The sequence below is a fragment of the Vulpes lagopus genome, chromosome 23 (genome assembly GCF_018345385.1).
Source record: "Vulpes lagopus strain Blue_001 chromosome 23, ASM1834538v1, whole genome shotgun sequence".
Lineage (NCBI taxonomy): Eukaryota > Metazoa > Chordata > Mammalia > Carnivora > Canidae > Vulpes > Vulpes lagopus.
Genome location: NC_054846.1, coordinates 19,141,874 through 19,149,132, shown reverse-complemented (window position 1 = coordinate 19,149,132; position 7,259 = coordinate 19,141,874).

Genomic DNA, 7,259 nt, shown 5'->3' with positions numbered 1-7,259 from the left:
ATAGCATATAAAAACCGCAGTGCAAATGTTGTTGAGGTAGTCATGTAATGCATGATTGAAGTGTCAACATATTGATGTTAATATAGGATTTGATGCTTCTCTTTTCCTTTCTGTTTTCTATCTTTCTCCTGCTTCTTTGGTAATATTGGCTTGTCATTTGTGGTGCTTCTCATCTTACAGCTCTGGAAAAATTCTATGAACCAAAATCTGAGTCTACAGTTCCTCTCACTCTACCAAAAACATGCAAGGTTTTTTGGGTAATACTTTCCTACTTTTTGTTAACAACCAAAAAGGCAATCTGTTCCAAGTTGTGAAGTAGAAATCGTGAAGTAGTTATTCTATATGTGGCGAGGATAATAGTCAAGATGTAAACTTTGAAGGCAGAAGGTATTTTTCAAGTTTGGCATATTCTTTTAAGTGTCAAAAACTGAGATGTATTTTCTCATATTACAGGTTCTGGTATATAGAAATTCCCTTTCCAAAGGTTTTTGTTAATATTTGAAGCTTGTTAAAATTTATACGAGGATCAGATGTCTATTCAGATTCAAAATTATAGGTTCTTTTTTTCTTAAGCACTAGTATCTTAATCAATGGAATAGAGCTAGACGTTGATGGAGCACTGAAGAGGTACAACATGGAGGTACCATGTTGACACAGATTTATACGGCATTTCTTCTTCTGAATATCTAAACTTTTAATGAGAATATCTGATTCAGGTGTATCAATCTGTTCAGACACTAAGTACTTTCTTAAGATAAATATAGTCTTGATGTCTCCATATAGTTCTTTTTATATCTCCTATTGATACTACTACAAACCTAGCAGTTTCTTCCAGCCAAGATGAAGTAATGGAAATCAGGTTATCTTCTTTCCTAAAACAATTATTCCCACCAAAAATATGAAACCATGATTTTGAAGACACTAGACATCAGACAACAAAATCCAGTGACACCTGAGAGATAGGAAACAGTATGACCCTACACTCAACTTACTGCCTTGAGTAAATTTAATATATTCCTGATCAATAGTTTATAATTTACATTTCTGGAGGAGGTGAAAACTGCCCCTGTTTGGTAACTTGGGCTGACTCAATCAAGTGACACCATTTTGGGCCTGTAGTTTTCTTTTTAAATAATTCCCGTCTTGGGATGCCTGGGTGGCTCAGTCTGTCTTTGTCTGGGGTCATGATCCCAGACTCCTGGGATGGACTGTTGTGTTGGGCTCTGCTCAACAGGGAGTCTGCTTCTGCCTCTCCCTCTGACCCTCTTCCCTGCCTGTGCTCTGTCTCTGTTTCAAAAGAGAAAAGAAAAGAAAAGTAAAAAGAAAAGAAAAGGAAAAAAGAAAAGAATGTTATGTGGATACATGGATGGTATATTAAAAATCAATTAATGAGGTGCCTAGGTGGTTCATTTGGTTAAGCATCTGACTTGGGCTCAGGTCATGATCCCAGAGTCCTGAGTAGAGGCCCCCTGTTGGGATTCCTGCTCAATGAGGAGTCTGCTTGTCCCTCTGCTGCCCCTGCCAGCTCCTGCACACATGCTCTCTCTCTTTCTCTCAAATAAATAAATACTTTAAAAAAATCAATTAGTGAAACTGAAGGAAGAGCAGTAGAAATACCCAAAATAAAACAAAGAAGGCAAAGAATTAAAAAGATAAGTAGAATAGATAAGTAGAATATAGCTGAGTTGTAGAACAGCTGCAGGCAGCCTATTATAAATGTTACTGGTGTTCTGGAAGGAGATGGGTAAAGAATTGAAAAGTATTTTAAGAAATCACAGCTGAAAATTTTTCTAACCTTGATGAACACCTCAAACCCATATATCTAAGAATTTCAACAAATTCTAAGCTCAAGAAACTTAAGAGTACTAAAAGAAAAATAACCCATCAAAGTCCAGAATTCTATACCTATTAAAAATATATTTCAACAATGAAGACAAAATTTCAAACAATGAAGACAGCTTGTCTTCTAAGACAGTCAAGCTGAAGCAATTCCTCAGCAGCAGATTGTACTGCAGGAAATGATAAAGTCCTCAGGCAGAAGGAAAATGACATCAGATGGAAATTTGGGTCTATGCTATGAGGAATGAAGAGTTATAAATGGCAAGGAAATGGGTAAACATGAAAAATTTTTTTAGTTATTAAATTCCTTAAAATGATATTTGACTGAACAAAAATAGTAACAATATAGTATAGGATTTATAATATATATAAAAGTATAATATATGTAAAAGTATAATGTATGACAATAATAGTGCAAAAGCGGGGTGGGGGTGAGAAACAAAGTATATTGAAGTTATTTTACTCTTTATTAAATGGTCTAGGGCAGCCCCGGTGGCGCAGCGGTTTAGCGCCGCCTGCAGCCCAGGGCGTGATCCTGGAGAACCTGGATCGAGGCCCACGTCAGGCTCTCTGCATGACGCCTGCTTCTCCCTCTGCCTGTGTCTCTGCCTCTCATTCTCTCTCTGTGTCTCTATGAATAAATAAATAAAATCTTTTAAAAAAATGGTCTACCGTTAGGGTACCTGGGTGGCTCGTGGTTGAGTGTCTGCCTTTGGCTCAGGCTGTGAACCTGGGATGCTGGTATCAAGTCCCGGATCAGGCTTCCCGTGGGGAGCCTGCTTCTCCCTCTGCCTGTGTCTCTGCCTCTCTCTCTGTGTTTCTCATGCATAAATAAATAAAATCTTTAAAAAATGGTCTACTGTCACCTGAAGGTCTATAAATTAAAGATCAGAGCTGGTTATTTTTTTCTGGTGGTGGGTTTTTAAAATTGTTTTAATATATATAAAATAGAAAATGTATCATTTTAACCATTTTTAAGTGTGTAATTCAGTGGCATTAAATACATTCACAATGTTGTGAAACCATTACCATTATCCATTTTTAGAACATTTCAACATCCCTAACAGAAACTGAGTCCATTAAACAATTCCTCATTCTCCTCACCCTGCAACTCTTGGTAACCTCTGTTCTATTTTCTGTCTATAAATTTGCCTATTCTTAGTACCTCGTATAAGTAGAATCAGAAAATGTCCTTTTTTGGCTGGCTTATTTTACTTAGCATAATGTGTTCAAGGTTCATTTACATTGTAGCCTGTATCAGAATGTCATTCTTTTTTTTTTTTTTAAGGCTGAATAATATTTCACTGTATGTATATACTCTATTTTGTTTGTTCTGTTGATGGACATTGAGATGTTTACAGCTTTTGGCTATTGTCGATAATGCTTCAGGTCCTTGCCAACATTTGTTATTTTCTATTATTTTGATAATAGTCATCCTAATGAGAGTGAAATTATGACTCATTTTGGTTTTGATTTGCATTTATCTAATAACTAGTGATGTGGAACATCTTTTCATGTGTGTATTGCACATTTGCATGTCTTTGGTGAAATGTCTATTGAAGTCCTTTGCCCAATTTTTAATCAGGTTATTTGTTTTTTTTTTTTTTTTTTGGTGTTGTTGATTTGTTCTTTATATAATCTGGATATCCAACCCTTATCAGATATATGATTTGCAGATATCTTTTTTTCTGTATTTTTCACTTTTTTGATAGTATTCTTTGATGCACAAAAGTTTGAAATTTTGATGGATTTCAATTTATCATTTCTTTTTTTGTCTGTGCTCTTGGGTGTCAAATCCAAGAGATTATTGCCAAATCCAATGTTATAAAGATTGCTTATTATGTTTTCTTCTAAGAGATTTATTGTTTTAGCTCCTATCTTTAGATCTTTGATCTAGTTTGTGTTAATTTTTGTACATATAAAAGTGGGGGCCCAATGTCATTCTTTTCTTTTGCGTGTGGATATCTAATTTTCCCAGGCTCATATGTTGAAAAGACTATTCTGTCCCCCATTGAATGGTTTTATACTTTTGTCCCAAATCAATTTACCATATACATGAAGGTTTATTTCTGATTTGTCAGTTCTATCCCATTAGTTTATGTTTCTGACCTTAATGCCAGTACCATCCTGTTTTGTTTACTATAACTTCACAGTCAGTTTTGAAGTAGGGAAGTATAAATCTTCCAACTTTGTTCTACTTTTTCAAGATTGTTTTGGCTATTCAGGGTCTCTTTCAATTTAATAGGAACTTGAAGATTGATATGTATGTATGTATGTATGTATGTATGTATGTATTTATTTATTTATGAGACACACACACACACACACAGAGAGAGAGAGAGAGAGAGAGAGAGAGAGAGAGAGAGAGAGAGACAGGCAGAGGGAGAAGCAGGTTCCATGCAGGAAGCCTGACATGGGACTCAATCCCAGGTCTCCAGGATCACACCTTGGACTGAAGGCGGCACTAAACCGCTGAGCCACCCAGGCTGCCCAAGATCGCTTTTTCCATTCCTGCAATAAGCCTGTTGGATATTTGATAGGGATTGCACAGAATTTGTAGTCACTCTGGGTAGTACTGTCATGTTAATATTAAGTCTTCCAATCTATGAACATAGCATGTGTTTCCACTTATTTATGTCTTTTTAAATTTCTTTCATCAATGTTTTACAGTTTTCAGTGTATAAATGTTTCATTTCCTTGTTAAATTTGTTCCTAAGTATTTTATTCTTTTGGATGCTATTGTAAGTGGAATTTTTTCTTACTTTTCTTCTTTTCAGATTTTTCATTGCTAGTTTATAGAAACATAACTGTATTTATGTGTCTATCTTGGAACCCTGCAGCTTTGCCACACTTGCTTATTAGTTGTAGTAGTTTTTGCTTTTTAAAAGAGTTCTTTGGGATTTTCTAAATATAGAATCATGTCATTTGCTTGTAGAGACAGTTTGGGTTTTCCTTTCCAATTAGGTATCTTTTTCTTGCCTAATTACTGTGGTTAGAACTTCCAGTCTCATCCTACTTTTACATCATTTTGATGAAGTTTCAAAGTCCTGTGAGAAAAGATCCAATTTGCCTTATTGAGATTATGTGCCCATCCCCTACCCCTTATCTTAGAGGATTTTGATTATTAAGATGTATACATGGAGAAGGAGTTATTCTACTGGATGAAATTATGGCACTATTACCAAAGAAAGAGAAATGGATGCTCAGTAGCCAATAAAGAAAAAACTATTGGCTCCAAGGCCCTATATGGTCACAATCAGTTGTGGTAAATTCAAGACTAGAACCCAGGCCCATTGATTTATTTATAGGACTATATTCTTGCCCAATGAACTATCAGTTCTTTTACATTTTAATCACAGATTGATTTTCTCAGAACGCTCAGTCCAGTAAGTTTGAATTTTCAGTGTTACCATGACACAGTTTAACTTCTCTTCTTATTATTGAGGTAAAATTAGTATATAATATTATATTAGCTTCAAGAGTACAACAAAATAATTTGATATTTGCATGTTACAAATGATCACCACAATAAGTCTAGTTACCATTTGTCAGCATATACTTAACCCCTTTGACTCCTTTTGCCCACTCCAACCCCTCTTTCCTCTGATAACTACCAATATGGATTTGTTTTGTTTTTAGATTCCACACATAAATGAAAGCATACAATATTTGTCTTTCCCCAACTTATTTCACTTAACATAAAAATCCATCCATGCTGTTGCATATGGCAAAATTTCCTTTTTTTGAGTTAATATATTTTTATTAAAGTCTATCTGTATTTTTTAAGTTGCAGCTATTAATATTTTTTGTATATTTTTTATTGGAGTTCGATTTGCCAACATATAAGTGAGAAATTTCCTTTTTTTTAAACGACTGAGCAGTATCCCATTATGTATATATACCGCATCTTCTTTATTCATTTATCTATTGATGGTCACTTCTACATATTATCTATTGGAAGTAATGTTGCAATGAACATAGGGGTGAAGGCATCTTTTCAATACAGTGTTTTCATTTTCTTCAGATAAAAGCCCAGAAGTGGAATAACTGGATTGTATAGCAATTCTATTTTTAATTTTTTGAGGAACCTCCTACTGTGTTCCATAGTGGCTCTATTTGCATTCCCACCAACAGTGCACAAGGGTTCCTTTTCTACACAACCCCTCCAACATGTGTTATTTCTTGTCTTTTTGATAACAGGCATTCTGACAGGTAGGAGATGATATCTCATTGTGGTTTTGATTTGCATTTCTCTGATGATAAGTGATGTTGAGCATCTTCTCATGTGTCTATTGGCCATCTGAATGTCCTCTTTGGAAAAATGTCAGTTTGGATTCTTGGATTGCTTTTTAATCAGGTTCTTTTTGTTGTTATTGAGTAGTGTGAGTTATATATTTTGAATATTAGTTGTGTGAGTTATATATTTTGAATATTAGTCCCTTATTGGATATATGATTGCAAATATCTTCTCCCATTAAGAAGGTTGCCTTTGCATTTTGTTGCTAGTTTCCTTTGCAATGGTTTAATGTGGTCTTAATAATTTATTTTTGTTTTTGTTACCATTGCTTTTGGAGTCAGATCCAAAAAAAATCTGCCAAGACCATTATCAAGGAGCTTACCATCTATGTTTTTCTCTTGTGGTTTTATGGTTTCTGGTCTTACATTCAAGTCTTCAACCCATTTTGAGTTCATTTTTGGCTGTCCAGTTTTCCCAACAGCGTTTATTGAAGTTCTTTTCCCATTGTATATCCTTCTCTCTTTTGTCATAAATTAATTGACTATGTAGACATAAGTTTATTTGGGAGGGTCTCTACTCTACTTCATTGATCTATGTCTCTTTTTATGCCAATACCAAACTGTTTTGATTGTTAGATCTTTGTAGTATAGTTTGAAATAAGGAAACCTGATACCTCCAGCTTTGTACTTTTTTAAGGTTGCTTTTTGGCTACTTGGAGTCTTGTATTTCCATACAAATTTTGTAATTATTTTTTATAGTTCTTGAAAAATATCATAGAGATTGTATTGAATTTATAGAATTTTATGGATAGTGTAGACATTTTAACAATATTAATTCTTCCAATCCATGAGCACAGAATATTTTTCCATATGTTTGTATTTTCTTCTATTTCTTTTAGTAGTATTTTATAGTTTTAACTGTACAGGTCTTTCATCTTTTTGGTTAAATGTATTTCTAGGTATTTTATTCTTTTTATTAAATGGCATTGTTTTTAAAATTTATTTTTCTGATAGTTCACTATTAGGGTATAGAAATAACTGAATTTTATATATTGATTTTGTATCCTGCAACTCTCCAGAATTCATTTATAGTTCTCATAGTTTTTTGGCAGAGTCTCGAGTTTTCTATACACAGAATCATGTCATCTGAAAATAGTGACAATTTTACTTCTTTCTTTACTATT